Source organism: Cynara cardunculus, unplaced genomic scaffold (assembly GCF_001531365.2).
Source record: "Cynara cardunculus var. scolymus isolate 2C unplaced genomic scaffold, CcrdV1 Un_Scaffold_2727, whole genome shotgun sequence".
NCBI lineage: Eukaryota > Viridiplantae > Streptophyta > Magnoliopsida > Asterales > Asteraceae > Cynara > Cynara cardunculus.
Window position 1 is genome coordinate 1 of NW_020201197.1, and position 4,873 is coordinate 4,873.

A 4,873-nucleotide genomic window follows, 5' to 3' on the forward strand; every position below is an offset into this window, starting at 1 on the left:
AAGGTTTCGTCATAGTTGATCCCTTCTTCTTGTCTATAACCTTGAGCAACAAGCCGAGCCTTGTTGCGGGTTGCCACACCATCTTCATCCATCTTGTTGTGATAGACCCATTTGGTGCCTATCACTAATTTTTCTGATAGACGTGGGACAAGGTACAAGACTTTGTTCCTATCAAACTCAATGAGCTCTTCTTGCATAGCAAGGACCCAACTAGGGTCAGATATAGCATCATTGATTTTCTTGGGTTCAACTAAAGAAAGAAAGTTGACAAAGAGACAAATATTACCTAGACCATGACATGTCTTGATACCTGCATCTGGATCACCAAGAATTTGGTAAATTGGATGGCTTTTAGTCCATCGCTAAGCTGGTAGAGGAACTTCATCTGAATAAGCAAGTTCAGGAATAGAAGATGAGGCTTCAGCAATAGTATCTTCAGCAATAGGGACTATTGCCAAATGAGCCTCAGATTCAGCGACTGAAACGGGTTCAAAAACTGAATGCATTTCATTCACTGATGGATCAGTGTTTGAAGTAGAAGGAGGAACACAACTAATGGGCACTGCATCGATCTCTGAAGAAGATGCGTTGGAGTGACTAGCTGTAACTGGAATGAGGAGTAGATCATCTTCAACTTCGAGAGATTCAGTGTTGAGAGGAGCACTGTAGAAAGCTTCATGTTGTCCATAGTGAAAGAACATCCAGTTTTCTAATTCATCCTCATCATTTAAGATGGGTTTTGAATTAGCTGACTGAGATTCGTCAAAGGTGACATGAATAGATTCATTTATTGTCTGTCTTCGTTTGTTGAATACTCTGAAGGCTTTGGATACAGAAGAATATCCAAGAAAGATTCATTCATCAGCTTTGTGATCGAACTTTCCAAGTTGGTTGTGATTGTTGAGAATATAACAAGTACAACCAAATATATGAAGAAAGCTTATAGAAGGCTTTCGTCCATGGAAGAGTTCATAGGATGTCTTCTTGAATCTTTTCACGATCAGCGATCGGTTTTGAGTGAAACAAGCGGTGTTGACAGCTTCAGTCTAGAATTGAGTAGGGAGATGGGATTCGCGGAGAATTGATCGAGCAGCCTCAATGATTGTTCGATTTCGTCTTTCAATGACCCCATTCTGTTGAGGAGTTCCACTGAAGAAATGTTGTGAGAGATTCCCTTGTCCTCAAAAAAGTTATCCATAGTGCTCTTTTTGAATTTAGTGTCATGGTCACTTCTGATAGATCGTACTTTAACATTGTTTAGTACTTCTATCTTCTTGATGAACAAAATGATTTCTTCAGGTTCTTCATCTTTTGATCTGAGAAAGAAGACCCAAGTGTACCTGGCATACTCATCAACAATGACGAGTGTAAATTTCTTTCCAGCTAGGGATTGCATGTTGACTAGATCAAAGAGATCCATACGCAATAGCTGAAGAGGTGCAGTCACTGAAGAGATTTACTTAGACTTGAAGCTAGCTCTTGTGTGTTTTCCTTTTTCACATGTTGAGCAAAGAGATTCCTTTGCAAAAGAATGTTGAGGAAGACCAGTGACAAGATCATTTCTTGACAGCTCGCAGAGTGTCTTGAAGTTGAGATGAGATAGCCGTTTGGGCCATAGCCAGTTAATATCTGACGAGGCTTTAGAGAAGAAGCAGCTATTCTCGGTGATAGAAGAATTCATATTAGATGTATACATTCTCTAGACGAGAACCGGTTAGAGCAACCTTATCATATTTGTCAAGAACGTGACATGAATTCTTTGAGAATTTAACTGTATAATCTTTATCACACAGTTGATTGATGCTAAGAAGATTGTGTTTCAGTCCTTCAACATATGCAACACGTTTGAAAGTTGTTGCACCATTGGTTAATATACCAAAACCTTTGGTATATCCTTTTCCATTTCCTCCAAAAGTTACGGAAGGTCATCTTTCTTCCTTGAAATGAGTTAGAAGGGATTTATCTCCAGTCATATGTCTTGAACATCCGCTATCAAGATACCATATACCTTTGACATCCTGAGAAATAGAAGAAGAAGATGGCTCAAAGGAAGTAGATGCTTCTGAAGATCCTTCATCTGCATCTATGGCTATCAAGAAGATAGAAGTTGTATCCTCTTCATCTGAGGATGATTCATCGGATGACTCAGCCCAGTCATGCTCTTCAGTAACAAGGCCTTTAGCCTTACGCTGGTTGTTCTTCATCTTCCTGTATTTCTCCTTCAGTTTTGAGTATTTTTCATCTTTAGTCCTGAAGGAGGAAGGAGCTTTGGAGGATAGCATCGCAATCTTCTTTGATCAGCATTCACTTGCAAAGTGTCTGGCCCGGTGACAATTGTAGCAGACAGCTGAAGCCTTGTTTATTCTTTCAAACTTTGGCTTTTCCCTAAGGGACAGCTGAGGAGATCTACGGAAGTTGTTTTTACTGGCGAACCTCCTGAATGACTTAGTCAGGAGTGCTAGGGACTCATCAAAATCTGTTAAATCAGATTTTGGAATATCCTCAGAGATAGAAGAGTCTATCTATGTGATAACAATGGGAGGAAGAGAAGAGACAAAAGGGATAGAAGAAGTTTCAACTGAAGAAGCTTCAGAGATCAAAGCAAAAGGAGAGCTTTTCATTTCCCTAGAATCTTTTACAAGATTCCTCTTTAGTTGACGAGATTGCTCATGGTTAAGCAGAATCTCATAAAAAGTAGAAAGGGAAAGAGTGGACATGTCATTGGACATCTTGAGACACATGGAAAAGGTGTCCCAAGACTCAGAAAGACATTCCAGAAACTTAGTTAAAGTTTCAGAATTGGAATATTCCCTGCCGACAGCCCTAAAATCAATAAGAAGGCAGTTAAATCTTTGATGTACTTCAGACAGCGTCTCAGGCTTTCCACAGAGAAAGCTTTCATACTGTCTTACTAGATTGATCTTTCTGGTCTCTTGAACCTGAGTGGTTTCTTCATATTGGACACAAAGTGTGTCCCACATGGATTTAGAGGTTTTGAGTTTCATCATTGAGTGATAAATCTCATCAGGAAGAGACATAGTTATTATAGACCGAGCACGCGTGTCTATAACTATTTTCTTCTTGTCTTCATCGCTCCATTGATGTGGGAGCTTTGGAATCTACCGTTCAGGAATCGCGGCAGTCGTAGTTGTTGCTAGAACAGCCGGAGCAATAGCAAATGGAATATATGGTCCATTTTCTATGTAATGTGGAATTTCAGGATTCATGCCTTCAAGAAAGAGGAACATCCGGTTCTTCCAGAGACTAAGATTGTCACGGACAAACCATGGAGGTTTGGCAAGAGAGCCATTGTCTTGTGTGTGTGTGTTTGTAATTTGTAAAGCCATTTGTAAGCGGTAAACTTATCTAAGAAAAGAGATAAACTAATGCAGAAAACAGCTAAACAGAAAGAGAGAAGAAAATACTGCTCTGATACCACTTGTTGGTCCCTTGAGGGTCTACAAGAATAGTAAAACAGTTTGTAGAAGGGGGGGATGAATACAAACACAATATTTTCAAATTTAAAATATATGTTGATAAAAAAGATCAATACATATTTTACAAGATTGTTTGTGGAAAGATAAGGTAAAAAAAACCTATCTAAACAATCTTTGGTTACACACGAGTTCTTAGGAAACAAGAAAAGAAATGTTGTAGATACCCACTCCAGTCGACCGCAGGTTGTTGAAGGGATATGAAGTTGATACTCTGAAGTGATCAATACCTGAGAGGTAGAGTCTTCAAATAAGGTTTGTTGAGGGCTTAAGAAAAGTACCTTCAAGTTACCTTCTTCAGCGACCGCCTTGCCTTTCGACTTGGGGTCCTGGTTCCCTAATGGAGTCTATTCGCCTTGCCTTTGCTCCCTCTGGGATGCAGAGTCCCCGAGGGTAACACCTTTGGTGACGGTTGATGGCTTCTGGAACTTGATGGTAAAGTCATCTTCATCATCATCATCGTCGTCACCATCTAAATCATCTTCAGTGTCTAGAATGACAGGTTCATCATCGTCTTCATCATCCTCATCAACATCATCATCATCACCAGCAGCAGTGATGGTATGGACATCATCCCTAGGGATGGCTTCTACAACCTCAGTTTGGGTAGCTTTGGTGGTAGGGATTACAGGAGCAGCAACTGCTTCAGCTTCGAGAGCCTCGGCTTCCACTGCAACTGAAGCTAATACTAGACCAACAGCCTGAGAAGCTGTAGGAGCAGCATCTGATGATCCACCAGCGTTAAACCTTATCTCCCCCTCTTTGGCTAAGACTCGAGAGAATTGGAAAGCACTGACGCTGGAGAACCATGGAATCCTCGAGCCTTTGCAAAGCATAGGCTAGAGTTGTCGTTGCCTCACGCGTTTCATGGAGCTGGGCGCGATCATCGGCAGAGAAAGAAGGAGCAATCACTGGAGCTGGTTGACGGACAGCATCCAGGATTTGTTGAAGAAGACCAAGCTGTTGATCAGCTATTGCCTGAGCATCGTCAGCCCTGCTGTGAAGAACGACAATGGCGTCGTTGTTGGCGTGAACAGCTTTATAGAGAATCTGGAGCTGACTCTGAACTTCTTGAACATCCGTCTGGAGGGCAAGGAAGTTTGCATCAAGATCGCCTTGGCGGGGCATCTCTTGGTGAACTTCGTTGACCTTGGAGAGGACGGTATCAATGGTTGGAAGGAGAAGCTTGATATCCGATGACATATCATAGTCATCATCGACATCCTCATCTCCTCCATCATCTTTCTCTCTTTCTCCCTCTTCCACTTCTTAAGCATCAGGTTGATGCATCAACGAAGGACCTGAGGGGCCTTCAGTGACATCAAAAGGAGTGTCACTGGTAGAAGCAAATATGTCCTCGAGAGGATGGACATCCGTAT